Source organism: Mchenga conophoros, linkage group LG17, assembly GCF_057382185.1.
Source record: "Mchenga conophoros isolate Kocher_MC1m ecotype Shallow Benthic linkage group LG17, M_conophoros_male_GT1.1, whole genome shotgun sequence".
Lineage (NCBI taxonomy): Eukaryota > Metazoa > Chordata > Actinopteri > Cichliformes > Cichlidae > Mchenga > Mchenga conophoros.
Genome location: NC_140542.1, coordinates 28,707,157 through 28,722,415, shown reverse-complemented (window position 1 = coordinate 28,722,415; position 15,259 = coordinate 28,707,157). Strand labels below are relative to the sequence as shown.

At 43.5% G+C, this 15,259-nt stretch overlaps 1 protein-coding gene across 11 annotated transcripts in view; it reads left to right on the top strand.

Moving 5' to 3' along the window:
* pcloa (piccolo presynaptic cytomatrix protein a) overlaps positions 1–15,259 on the top strand; it is a 70,457-nt gene that overhangs the window by 13,051 nt on the left and 42,147 nt on the right. The window lies entirely within an intron of this gene.

Here is a 15,259-nt window from a genome sequence, read left to right as displayed (position 1 = left end):
GGTCATGTGTAGCGAATGCACGCTTTCCTTTATATAGAGCAGTCTTTAATTGTGAAACTGGATACATGCGACTTGGTAAATCTGTAAATGCCAATGCTTATTTGTCTGCTTTTCTGCATGTGAAAGCATCTCCAACCAGTCACTTCCAGCCTGGTTATCTATCAAGGTGCGGGGACAGGTTTGCTGGTGTTTTCCATGTGTTGTTCCATGTGGAAGCAGCACTGTGAGACCGTGCTTTGAGTTCCACACAGCAGATGGTACTCTGTGGTGTTGAATCAGTATATAATGGGAACAGAGGCCAAAAAGTGCTTTTGGTTGAGCAGTTTCCCAGCATGCAGGCAAAGCATAGTCACATATGCTGCACCCACGTGAACATGTGAATTGTCCCAATTTTGTTTATAGCGTATCTGAGTCACATCTCACAATTAGATCAAACATCCATTGAGAACTAAAGTATAACATAACTAAAGCTAGTGGTCACTTGGGATGGCTAATATCCTCTTGACATGGTCATGCCACTCAGAGCGCAAACACGTGTTTGCCAGGCCGAAGCCGTATCCTGGTTTCACGTGATAACTGCTTTGTTAGGTCAAGGTTTGGTAATCTGCTGTGTATTTCTGGCTCTAAGCTGAGAATGAGCTTGTGAACGCTGCCAGTTCAGAGGCAGTTTGACATTATGAAAAATATCCTTATTCCCATTTTCCCATTCCGCTTTCATATATGTCTGTTAAAGAAAATGCTACAGCCAGCAATCCCAGGAGTCTCCTGGAGTTTGGCACACAAACAACCTTTAAACAGGGAGTTTCTGTGTTTACACTCAAGTTTTTGCACCCACCCCTCACTCCCATGTCTGGCAGTCCAGTGACGAGAGTCCACAAGCAGGTCACGGTCACATCTACACTCCCCTTTTATATATGACCACTATTAGTTTACAGTGGTGACAGGACTATTAAAGTTTTTGTACTGTTGTCGTCTTCTGAAGCTCGGATTTTTTTTAATTGCACATGCTTGCTGGGAGACTGAGGAGCTGAATCACTTAATTGAGGCCAAGCATGGAGGGGGAAATGTAATTACAAAGGCGAGATGGGCATTCAAGCCACTGATGCTCTAATTGGACATAGATTAGTCCTCTTAACATCCTCTTTTCTTGAAGCCTGACTCCGTTTTGTTTTTAGGACAGGCGTAGCTAGAAATTCTTACGGGAAGGGATGACTATTTCTTTCTCTTGCAGGGCTGAATAAGACACATACGTTGAATAAAAATGAAAGGTTCTGACTGAAGTTGTGACCAAGCTTTTGAAGGTTTGGCATAAAAGACACGCACACACACATACACACGGCACCTAGGTTGAGTCATCTGCCCCCTACGTAGTACGCCTCACTTGTGTGTCATTCGCTGCCATAATGTCGGCTGTCAGCGAGGGTTTAGTTGCTGACGTGAGTGGTGCAGAGTGTGTGGTGAGTGTGTGTACGTGTGTGTGGGAGGGGACAGTTTGTTTAATTTGTGAGAATGTCGAGCTATTGACATTTGGCTGAGTAGGCTCAGGTGAGCCTTCACACTTCAGGAGAGTTGCTTCTTTTAGTGTGTTTTTGTTCTCACGGTGTGCATGTGCAAGGATTAGAAATAAGGCATTTCAGGGTCTGTTTGCTAAAAATGTGTCATTTTGTTGAAATATTGAAGGGTGAGCGTCCATCTGACTGTAATGTGTCAGCATGTGTAGCCATAATCTCTGTGTCCTGAAAGGATTTAAAGGGCAACAGGAAGTCTGCCATTTCTGTTGAGGCGTGAGCCCCGACTCAGGTGTTTCTGCTTAATCCCATCAATATGAGTTGTGAAAATAGCCACCCTGGAAGGAAAGGCACTCACCTTAATGTGTTTTCTCTGTTGCTTGCTTTCTTTCAAACGCAGCTCCCTTCCTTGCATTTTTGTCCTATTTTCTCTGTCTTTTTTGTATTTCCCACTCTTTTGTATTCTTGGTCTTATCCTTATAAGACAAAGAACGACTTTCCTAATACCTGCATTTTTAAAGACAGTGTATTCTCTATGAGAACCCTCCCTGAACAGTGCTATCCCCCTGCTTTTACCAATGGGGCCCCCTTTGAAGTAGGGAAAGTAGACAAAATGGCGCCGGTGAGGTCGGCTGCCGTGCTGGATGCTCTGCCCTAACTTCGCCACTTTTTCGTCACTTTTTGCTATATCTGCGATAATCTTGCATGGGCATCATGCAAAAGACACAAATCCGCTACAGTAGAGACACTTTGGTTTCTATTGGTCTGCAGTACACGAACATTTCACCATGTTTAACTCCGGACCAAACCTGGCCAAAGGAGATCCTGAGAGAGAACAAAGGACGCGACCCTAAGCGACGGCCTCGAGGTAAAAGAGCCGGCATCAGGAACAGGCTACGGGCTCACGCACACCGCGCACCCATGCCCAGTATCCTGCTAGCCAATGTTCAATCCATCGAGAACAAGCTTGATGACCTCAGAGCCAGAATCAAGTTCCAGAGAGACATTCGGGACTGCAACCTCCTCTGCTTCACCGAGACTTGGCTGAACCCAGCGATACCAGACCACGCCGTGCAGCCGACGGGGTTCTTTTCGGTTTACCGCATGGACAGGACAATGGAGTCGGGGAAGAAAAGAGGTGGTGGAGTGTGTTTGATGGTGAACAACAGATGGTGCGACAGCACAAACATCTCCCCACTCACACGCTCTTGCTCGCCCAATCTGGAGCTTTTGATCGTTAAGTGTCGCCCTTTCTATCTCCCTCGGGAATTCACTGCGGTCATTGCCTGCACTGTTTACATTCCGCCTCACGCGGACTCGGACACTGCCTTATGTGAGCTACATGAGGCTCTCACACATCAACAAACACTTCACCGAGATGCCGCACTCATTGTTATGGGAGATTTTAACAGAGTGAATCTCAAACGGACATTTCACAACCTTCACCAGCACATCAACTCCCCCACCCGGGGCACGAGGACATTAGACCACTGCTACACCCCGTTCAAGAACTGTTACAAGGCTCAACCCCTGCCGGCATTTGGAAAATCGGACCATTCCGCCATCTTCCTCATACCTGCTTACAAACAAAGGCTAAAGCAGCAACCACCAATCAGGAGGGAGGTCGCTCGCTGGACGGACCAATCGGTGGCCGCGCTGCAGGACGCACTGGATGACGCAGACTGGGACATGTTTCGGCGCAGCTCTGATGACATCAACATGTTTACGGAAGCGGTTGTGGGATTTATCGGGAAACTAGCGGACGACACAGCAGAAAGAACTATCATCCGAACGTTTCCCAACCAGAAGCCGTGGGTGGATAAAAACATCCGCGACGCTCTGAGATCACGCACCGCTGCCTACAATGAAGGGCTTGTCTCTGGTAATATGGACCTATACAAGGCTGCGTCCTACAACGTGCGCAGCGCGGTCCGAAAGGCAAAGCGGAGCTACGGGGGAAAACTAGAGTCACAGCTACGACAGACTCTAGGAGCCTGTGGAAAGGACTGCGGACTATAACGGACTATAAACGACCAGCTTCTTCAATGATGAATGCCGATGCTTCACTGGCTGATGAGCTGAACACGTTTTATGCTCGCGTCGACGCCGCAGCAATTAAAACAACAAACGGCTGCACGCGCTCGGAGTGCACCAGTGAAGAAAATGCATTCGTCATCACAGAGCATGCCGTGAGGAACACCTTCAGGAGGGTGAACACCAGGAAGGCAGCAGGACCAGATGCAATCCCTGGCCGGGTCCTTAGAGCCTGCGCTGATCAACTAGCACCGGTGTTCACGGAGATCTTCAACCTCTCCCTGGCCCAAGCTGTGGTTCCCACGTGCTTCAAACGGTCCATTATTGTCCCTGTTCCAAAGAAACAACAGCCCGCTTGCCACAATGACTACCGTCCAGTAGCACTGACTTCAATTGTGATGAAGTGTTTTGAAAGACTGATGAGAGATCACATCACTTCTTCACTTCCTCCCACCATCGACTCACTTCAGTTTGCTTACCGGACTAATCGTTCCACAGACGATGCCATATCTCACCTGCTCCACACATCCCTGAGTCACCTGGACACTGGCAGAGGGAATTATGTTAGGATGCTGTTCGTGGACTACAGTTCAGCATTCAACACAATAATTCCCTCTAAGCTTTTCACCAAGTTGACGGATCTAGGACTCAGCTCATCACTGTGTCAGTGGATCCTCAACTTCCTCACAGACAGACCCCAATCAGTGAGGGTAGGAAAACAAGTCTCCCCCTCCATCTCACTCAGCACTGGAGTGCCTCAGGGCTGTGTTTTAAGCCCCCTGCTGTACTCACTGTACACTTATGACTGTGTAGCCACATCCGACACCACCTCCATTGTCAAGTTTGCTGACGACACTGCTGTTGTGGGCCTGATCTCCGACAACATCGAGACGGCCTACCTGGAGGAGATTAGGAACCTGGAGACCTGGTGCCAGGAGAATAACCTCCTCCTAAACATCAGCAAGACTAAGGAGCTGATCGTGGACTTCACTACAAAGCAGGCAAGGAATTACAAACCCCTCATCATCAGTGGCACGCCAGTGGAGAGACTGGACAGTTTCCGATACCTGGGTGTCCACATCACTCAGGACCTGTCATGGTCCTGTCACATCAACACCCTGGTTAAGAAAGCCCGTCAGCGTCTCTTCTTCCTCAGAAGACTTAGAGACTTCCATCTGCCACTGAAGGTGCTCAAGAACTTCTACTCCTGCACCATCGAGAGCGTCCTGACGTCAAACATCTGCACCTGGTTTGGGAACAGCACCAAGCAGGACAGACGAGATCTGCAAAGGGTGGTGCGCTCGGCAGAACGCATCATTCAATCAGAGCTCCCTGACCTGCTGTCCATCTACACCAAGCGGTGCAAGTCCAAAGCTAGGAAGATTATGATGGACCTCTCCCATCCCAACAATGGACTCTTCTCACTGTTGAGGTCTGGGAAGCGCTTCCGCTCCCTTAAGGCCAAAACAGAGAGAATGAGGAGGAGCTTCTTCCCCCAGGCTATTCGGGCCCTGAACCAGGTGTAGGACTGGACTCTCCCAAACACGTCACTATAAGACTGGACTCTCACACACGTCACCACACGCACCACCACACATTTCCTATAATCCTATAATTCCTATAATTTATAATCCTTATCTTTATAATCTCTTCTGCTATTTGCACATTCTTTACTGTAAATTCCCAAGTTAATTTGTAAATTTTTGTAGTAAATTGTAAATATTGTAAAACTTTTCTTCTGTCATTTAATGGTCGGGCATTGTTCACCCCCATGTCATACTGTGTATGGTTGTGTGTGTGTGACAAATAAAATTTGAATTTGAATTTGAATTTGAAAGTGTGTAAATGTGTGTCTGCTGCTCAGCAGTGTTACTTTAGCTCAGGCTCCATGTCATATTGTCCTTATCAGTAATGAGTGTGCTTTTTGAAGGAGCCTTACGTAAAATGGGAAGTGCAAATCAGAGAGTCAGAGCTAAGAGTAGAGTTGTGAGTTACACTCTGTGTCACCTCCACCTCCATAAACCAGCGAGATTTCCACCTTTTTTATTTAAATTCTGCAGAAGGTAATCTGTGGTTTTGAAATCGAGCATATTAATGTAATGTTCATACTAGGGTTGGGCGATATGTAAAAAATTTTCCAACCGACACTCGTCAGTCCAATAATCGACGATGGGTGATATATTCGCGCATGGGCAGACATTTTGATGGGTGGAGCAATGTAATCATGCATGGACTGATTTGCGCCTTTACAAATCAGAAGTCCAAACATGGACAAACTAATTCCCCCCCCCCTAGAAAAAAAAAAAAAATAGGACTGTCAGCGTTAACAGGTCATCATAGTTAACGCGATTAAAATTTTTAACACACTCAACCCATCTGGAGCGCTGAATAAACAAACTTTGGACAAAGTGCCCGAATAGCTCCATCATTATTAGCAAACTTACTCATGGGCAAATGAATAAATAAATCGCCTTTGTAAAAACGATCGCCGATGGGCTCAGCCTATCATCGATTGTCGATATATTTGTTCAATCGCCCAACCCTAGTTCATACTCTTAATGCATTTGGACTATGTCAATACAAGCTCAAGTTCAAACCAGGAATCAGAATGGCGAAGAAAGGAGATTTAAGTGACTTCAAACATGGTGCTTTGAAGTCCAGTAGATCAGCTGAGTATTTCAGCTGATCTACTGGGATTTGATCAAACAACCGTCTGTAGGGTTTACAGAGAATGGTCCAAAAAGGAGAAAATATATAGTGAGCATAACGCCTCTGGGTGTAAATGCTTTGTTGATGTCAGAAGTCAGTGAAGAATGGCAGACTGGTTCAAGTTGATAGGAAGGCAACAGCGATTCGAATATTCACTCATTAGATCCAAAGTATGCAGAAGAGCATCTCTGAATGTGGAACACATCAAATGCTCCAGCAGCAGGAGACCACGCCATGTACCACTCCTATCGGCTAAAAACAGGAAACTAAGGGTTCAGTTCTCACGAGCTCATCAAAATTGGACAACAGAAGGAAAAATGTTGCCTGGACCGATGAGTCTCGATGTGTACTTCAACATTCAGATAGTAGAGCCAGAATTTGGTGTCAACAACATGAAAGCATGCTGCTTTATATCAACTGCTGTGGCTGGATCCTGGAGGTGTGATGGTGTGGGGTATATTTTATTTGCACACTTTGGATCCATTAACAGCAAATGAATATCATGTAAACACTACAGCCTGCCCGAGTATTGTTGTTGACAACGTCCATTCCTTTACGACCACAGAGAGGATCATCCGCTGGTGGATGCTTCCAGCAGGATAATGCACCATGTCACAAAATCACCTTAAGCTGGTTTCTTGATCTCAACTGGCCACAGTACACTCTACCAGCGAGCCTTGTTTAGATAAATTAAATATGAAAAGATGTATAAAAACATATAAACGAGAGTTATGAAGATGCATGGTGTTTCCTCTTTTTTTTGCTTTTTCCCCCCACTTGACATTGGCCAACATCTACAAGATTATGCTTTGCTATCCTGTATCAACTGCTCTCCCTAACTTAATTATTAAATACTTTCTGGCTGTTGGTTAATGTATCCTAGAAACTGAACTGCTTTATTCCAGTTTGCCATTTTTGTATTTAGTCACAACTACAAGATCTTAAAAAGTCGTCATCCTGGAAAATGAATAAGCAATGATCATAAAGTGTTGAGTACACCTATTTTTGTGGAATTGTGGAAAGAAATAGTTTAGGATTTTGGTAAGTAGGTCACCCTTGTCTGCTGTCAAACTGACATTCGGGTTAGGAGGCTAGCATCACTTTCTTCTCAAGATTTGTTTAGCCTCAAAGAGAGTAAGCAGAGCAAAATGCAAATGCTAGGCTAGTGGTTTCTTGGCGCAAAAGTAAACACTTCCTTATTTATGACATAAAGATGTCATGAATCTGCTCCTCTGGGTCAGACAGGAAAGGATCATTTCAGATTGTTTCGTTAACTTCACCTCTCTTAATATCTGCTTAAGTTAAGCCGTTAGTTTAGGCTTGTAAAGTTTCGGTTAAAACCAAAAAGCCACTTGAGCGCTAGGTCCCCGTGTTGGGCATCCTCATGTTTCTAAAACCTTAGCCTGCATTTATTGCAATGTGTTTCCCGTGTCCTCCTTCCTCATTGTTATTCTGCAATCGTGCCCACGCCTCCGCCCACAGTCTGAATCCTCTTGAGTCTGCACAGCCAGATAAAGGCTCGCTCCGTGGTCATACATACACTTATGCACATGCTTGAATATGCTTCTGTGTAGCGCTTGGTATCTCTGAACCCCCCCGCTCCAAACTTCTGCCTTATTTAAGTCACACGTCATTGCAGAATCCAGATATTAGATGATTCTGTTGTTTACAGTACTTAGAAACTAACCACAGTTATATATCACAGTTATAAAGCTTTCAATCCGCTCCATACAGTCCAGTTGTTCTCACAGCTCTCCCATCAGTTGGTCAGGAGGCTGAAGCATACAAAAATAGCCACAGCCACCAAAGAGAGCCACAAAGAGGAGAGGGAGAGAGAGAGAGAGGGGAGAACACAAGGAACTGCAGGGCAGCCCCCCCCCCCCCCCCCCCCACCCCACCCCCTCCTCAACACTCCCTTTTGTAGCTCTTTGTGTTCCCTCTTTCATATTCACTCCTTTAACTGTGTATTTTCTTCTGCCGCACCAGGCAACCCACAGAGACCCGCACATGGCCACATTGGAAGGCTGTGAGGGTATTTTTAGACATTAAGGTGAATGTGTGTGTCTGTGTGTGTGTTTGCGGATGTGTTTTGGTTGATTTTGTTGGCACCTGAATAAGAATATATCTCACAAGTTAAACTGATTTTATTTATTTATTTTTACTGAGAAATGCATCTAGCAAGTTGCTGTCTCAGTTGCCATATTAACAGATCTTACACCTTGGTTAGGCTATGAATGGTAGATCCTTCCTTTTTATATAGAACCCTTCATGCTCTATTCTAGAAGAAATTCTAATGATCTCCTTTCGAATTTGCAGTTTTCAAAATTTATTTTAAATGCTTAGCAAGACTTAAATTTTCACCACCAAGCGAATACGTCAAGTGTGCCAGCAGTGGGGCCTCATCACACTGAGAGCAAAGGACAGGCAAGCAGAGACACATGAAGACACAGATTCTGGCACTTGCCCCTTGTTGTCAGCACTGCAACACGTGCTTTTACTTCACCAGCAGGGAAGGGTCTAATTTGAATAAAGCAGAAAGTTGGTTTTGTGGATTTTGGACTATCTCAGTCTGACTATTAAATGACCTTAAGTGGGTGAGGGGAAACAGCTTAGCTTCACCTGTGAAAAAATCATTTTCATGCATTTTTTGGAAAAAAAAAAAAAAAAAGGCAAGAGGATTAACTTTTATCCCACGTTTAAAGTGGTCCCTTTCATCTTTATTGGAGAATATAGGTATTGGTAAAGGAAGAGCAGTTGGAGGGAGCTACCTTGACTGACAAGTTATAAGAAATAGACCAGAAACTTCACAAGCGTCTTTTTATGATTTTGTTTTTTAATTAAAATGTCAAATATTAAAACCACAGTCTTCTTTTTAAGCATGAAATGAAAGTAATAGAGCACTGAGATGAAAAAACATGCAGACAGATAACATTTCATTGCAGAATGGAGGAGGACAGGCCCAAAGCAGAGGCGAGAGGAGACAAGAGATATGGTTGTGACAGAAAGAGGAATCCCATGGGGGGGTGGAGGAGGAAAGGGGTGTCACAAAGGATATGGGTGCCAGCCCATGCTGCCCTAAGCAGTGCAGACCATGACAACCTGACTGTTGCGGTTTGTTTTAGCACTCGTGACTCACGCCTGCGAGTCACATGAACAGCACCTGTGGGCAGAATTGACTGTCAGGCAGAAAATATGATAATGCAAGAATCCTAACATAATATAAGATTTTATTAATGTATAGGAAACAGCCAGCCCTAGTTATGCCAACATAAAAATGGTTGTGCACTATATTGTCGTGCTAATAGATTCTGGAGGTCAAATTGTGCCTCTTTCTTTTTGCATTGCCTGAAAAAAAAATCTGTCATATGCTGAGACATCGGTGTAATATGCAGGCATTTCTGGCTTTTGTCTTGAATTGTGTCTCTGTCGTGAGTAATGTTTGTTAGAATACACACTTTTCTTTTTGCAAGTTTGAAGGAAACATGTAATTGGAGTATAACCAATATTGCACTTGTGACTTAAAGGTGATTGTGTGGTTTGCTTTAAAAAAAGAGAGTTGAGTATGTGGGTTGTGGGTATGTGGGCTACCAAATAACTTATTTTGCTATTGATTGTTGTTTGTTGTCGTTTATTGCATTGGATGATTGAAGTCTGAAGAAACAAGACAAATTGCCAACTTAACAATTTATTCATTTAACAAACAGGGGCGTCAGTAGAATGTAGAAAAAACCTTACACAGCCCCAACAGCAAGGCACCTCATCCTCGTGGTGGTCACCAGCATGGTAACACACTGTTAGTCAAAAGCTCCAAGCTCAAGCTAATCCCATAAGTGTTAAGTGGCCTTGACCCTCTGATCAACTGCAAGAGGCAAAATCTGGACTCATTGCTGGACATAAAGTTTCTCTACATATTCAGGTTCCACTAGAGTTTGGCTGTCTGCAGTCTATCCCAGATTGTCTGGGTAGAGAACAGTCGGCTATAACATCCTCCAAACCTGTACTGTAGAAGACTGCCTATGGTTCTTGACTGCCGACAGGGTGAGGGAACTGTCTTCTTGTGTTGTCGTCTTCTTGGGACGTCCACTTCACGGCCTGTCTCTGACATCCTGATTATATGGGATTTGGGCTTTAATTTGGAGATGGTAGCAGGGCTCACTCCAAATAATGCTGCAACTTGGGTTTGCAGAACACCAGCTTGCAGTTGCCCCATGGCACAGGTCATATTCAGATCAGTCAAACATGGCATTCTTGGAGCAGACACCAAGTGACCTCTGTAGAAGTGTCCATGCTCACAGGTACTGCTAACCAGGAACCTGGGGTACCAGAAGCTCAAAACAACAGTCAATGGCAGAATAAGCTGTTTGGCATAGGCAGAGAATATTTGGCAAGTTTTCATGGGTGTTACCCACATAATCTTTGCTGCTTTGGGATGTGATGGAATAGGAAATTGGCTTCATGAATGTAAAGCCACAAATCTACCCGTGTGATGCTGTCATGTCAATATGGACCAAAATATCTGACAATCCAACAGTCAGCTATAGCGACTATATCAATGTTTTGAACTATAAAATCAAAATAATGACCTTGAAGAAACCAAAAACTCTTTATATAGCCGAGGGGATGTGCAGAGTAAAAACTTCTCTATAAAGATTCTTTCTTTGTTTTGAAATGTAATTCATAACTGCTGAAAGGAGCGAAACACTTGATTTAAAATTTGAACAAAGCCCTGTCACTTTTTTGATTTCGATAAGAAGCTGACTCATGCAGACAGTTTATGAGATAAACTAGATAAACAAACACAGATGCACACAGAATATGCACTGAAACTTCTCCCTGTCCTTAATCCCTAGGCTAGAAGTGTATATATATTGTGTCAAACCCACTTTAAAAACAGACTTTTTACACATCAACAAACACTTTGTCCTTCTCTCTTCCGGCTCGTCTTCATTCACCTTCCACAGTGGAATGAAATATTCTGACAGTATCGTCATGACAGAATTGAAACACTGAGGCTCTTTTCTGTCAACTGTCAGGTTTGATTTGAGTAAAAGATTTGTATTTATAATGGGATAATTGACCTGTTAAACCTTCATTTATCCAGGGAATATTCCTCAGTAGGCTTATACTTTGTCCTGCAACATTCTGCTTCACTAACATTTTGCTAAATGCATTCCCAGAGGATGGTAGCAGGATGGGACTTATTCAAATTCCCCACTCAGGTTTTGCTTCTTATTTTGTCATTAAAGCCTACAATCTCCTCGTCTCGAGCCCAGTTCTCAAACCTTAAGGCGATTACCACTCATGTAACGTTTACTTTCATGATTCATTTGAGAATTACATAAACATTTGTGCATGTAAGTGTGAATACAACACATTGAGACCACGATGTTAACATCCTTAACGCGGAGACATCGATTAGAACAAAGATCTTTTTTGGCTCGCAAAGGAGCTGATGCTGTGATATGCTGCTTGCGGTCTAGTGAATTGTAATTAAGTTGGCCACTGAGCATGCTCATCAATGGGAAAAGGGCAGAGACTTCCAGATTTTAATTTGAGCTAGAGCTTTATGACAGAAACATGCACGAGCGGTGCTGCAAAAAGAGCATTAGCCTCTTGCCTTTTAACCTTATCATTCATATAGTGGATTATATTGTGTTTTCGCTAATTATCTGGTCATATACATCCAGATATCACCATTGCCAAGACATGTCATTCATTTGTGGGCTTAAATGTAAAATAACATTAATATTAAAATATTAAATGAATAGACCCATAAATGTCCTTTTATTCCCCTTTCTTGCCAGTACTTGACTGGAATAGGTAACCCCAGCAGGTGGGTATTGGCTTAAGCATAAAGAATAGAAAGGGTGTGAAACAGCTAATCTGGCTCTTTCTGAAGGTGGAAAATTTAACTTGCTAGCACCCAGAAACATCATCATGAGTAGGGATGGGTATCGTTTAGGTTTTATCCGATACCGGTGCCAAATCGGTACTTTTGAAACGGTGCCGGTGCTCAAACGGTGCTTAAAGAATGGAGAACACAAAATTGGTCCAAAAACCTCTCATGTTCAGCTGGTTTTTGTAAAAAGATAATAATGTTAGCCTTTTCTGCAGCTATGGGGCATATATGGTATCACTCTTGGCTGGAAGCAGTGCTTAAACAATGGAAAAAACACAAACTTTATCCAAAAACCTCTCATGTTTAGCCGTTTCCCTCTTTTTCTTTGGTCATTTTAGCCTTTTTGGCCAGGGTGAAGGGAGTATCTGCCATCAAACAAGAAGACAGCCGCATGTAGCTATGATGATGTTTGCTAGTTCACCTTACATGCATTAATGTAATAACGTGGTTAGCCTACTCAACGTAAATTCCACACGAACAACATTAAGCTACTCACACAGAGAAGATCGGCTGCTGCTGCCATCATCATCCGTCATCATTTCTGCTACACTGGCAGGGCTAGGGGCCAGGACTCTCCTCTTCGTGTTTTTGGGGATGTTGCTAACTCCGGGTCTGATAACAGGCACCACACCCGCAGTAGATGCGCTCGGTGTGAGGTCTCGCAGCAAGCTATCAACTACAGCGCATTTCTTGGCTTTTAAAAAAAACGCTATGCGTCGCCAGGTGTTTGATCGGATTCGAGGTGTTACCTCCTTTGACAGTATCACAGTATCAGCTTAAAGCACTTGTTGCAGGCTGCTGAGTTTGCATATTTTGCTGTGAAATACAGCCAGACTTTTGACCGCTTCGCCTTGGGCATTTTTAATCTGTAGCTCTGCTCTAAAAGAACGTACGTACCTGGACCCGCCTACTATCCTTGGAAACGTAAAATGATTGGCTAGAAGTGTATCACAGCTCAGGAAAAAAAAAGCACCGAAATAAAGCATCGAAATGTGCGCTGCTTTTCGGTCTGGTTACTACCGTTTATGTCAGAACGGACACCAGTACCCATCCCTAATCATGAGCACCTTTTAATTCGCATGCTTAAGGAAAAATTACAGTGGTGGAAACAACTCCGATGCATCTTATTTTTTAGAGAAATAGAGGGTGTTTTAGCGCATTTTACTTTTTAAAATCAGCTAACCAAGATGATGAGAGCAATGAGAGTAACCAGGATGAAAATGATCATCTACTTGACATAAAGACATGAGGCAAGTTAACTGCAATATGGAACTATCTCTACAGTCTGCATATGATAAAGGAAAACCTAATTAATGAAAAGACACTACAAAAAAAAAAGCTGATGAAGAGGCGTTAACCTGGAAGAATGGCAGGAACTTTTGCCAATGTATGTACAAATGACGTCAAAAGCATTCACAATCTCTAGTGTAACATTTTAAAGTCATTCTGGGCAGTCACAAACTGCAGCTTGTCCTGTCCTCTTGGCAGTTGATTTGCAGATATACAGGGTGATAACGTTAAGCTTGTTGGCAGTAGCTGATGTTGAGTCATTTCCAATGGTCATTAAGCTCCTTCCCTTTACTGTTCAGCTTGTCCTTCAGTGTGCTGTATTATGTTCATTTTCTCCTTCTGCCTATAGCCTTGACTGTTATTCTCCCTACTTATCATCTTCCCCTCATTCTTTCATCCTGTCTTGCATCTAACCCAACATTATCAGTCTTTTTTCCACTGCCTCCCTTTCATCTGTTTTATCCATCTGTCCCATCTTCCTCTAAATCATCTGTTTAAAACGACGCTTCTGAAGTTCAGAGGAAAAGTCATAGAAAGAAATATCATCAAAATACACGAAAAGTATATGTATGTGTGGATATGTCCAAGAATGTGTAAAGTGCAGGCAGTGGTAAGAGGAAGCGACTTCACCAAGTCTGTGGGCCAAGCGCTGTCTAAATTTAGATGAGCCAAACCCTCATAGGATCCTTCGTGTTAATCAAAGAGCTGCGCCGACCTTCACAACACTCCTACTCCCAGTTGGAGACAATAACCTAACATGGGTATGGTCAGCCTCGTCCCAGCATCTGATTCCTGTCTGCGGTTTTCAGTTTGTCTTCTTTCTCCGTCCTTGGAGGAAGCCTGACGGAGATGGAAAATTTCTGAGTCTGTCATGATTCATTCATGTTTGAGCTCGTGCTTGTTTGAGAGCTTCATGTAGGAAGAGAGAGGGAGTTTGTATTTATTTTCCAAGGTTTTTTATGCTTTTTATCTGAGTATATGCATTTCAACAACATTGCCACAAATTCATCTTTGTGGGTGTTAGTGTTCGTCAGCTCTTTGGTGCCCACGTGATATCAGAAAATCCTTGACGGTGATGTGCGTGAGTGACTCCCTAGGTTACATGAATCATCCATGATGCGATTTGCAGAAGCCATCACAGCTATCTTACAGAGGCATGTCATATTTATTTGAAAGCTGATGTAGAAAAGATCATTATGTAAAAAATTCAGATTTTTTGGTTTTGTTTTTGTGGATAGATAAAGTACTGTGCAAAACTCTTCAGCCATCTTTCCTTTCTCTATATTTAGTAAGGAAAATAGAAAGTAGGTCCAGCAGTCTATTGAAACATGACAACACACATGGAAGTAAAGGATAAAAGGCAGTTATAATGAAATAATGAAAGTCAATATTTGGTATGACCACCTTTATTTTTGTCTGTGAAGGTTCTCAGTCATCCAGGTCATCGTAGTCAAAGGAGCTTGCAAAGAAAAGCGTCTGGACTTCTTTAAGTTACTTGAAGACGTTTCACCTCTCATCCGAGAAGCTTCTTCAGTTCTAAGGTCAAATGGTGGAGAGTCCCAGATATGAACCTAGTGGGAGTATCCCCCCACAGAGGGACAAAAGGACCCCCTGATGATCCTCTAATCGCCTGAGCCAAGGTGTGAAACTGGGTGTGGGTCCCAATCAGCCAGAGTTTCGGGTGAGTTCTTTGTGAAACCTGGCCCCACCTTATCATGCGAATTCCTGAGATCAGATGGCCCAGGATGTGAGTGGGCGTTAAGGCGTCTGGGAAGGGATCTCAAAACTGGATTATAGATGGCAGAGAGTTGGTGTCGTA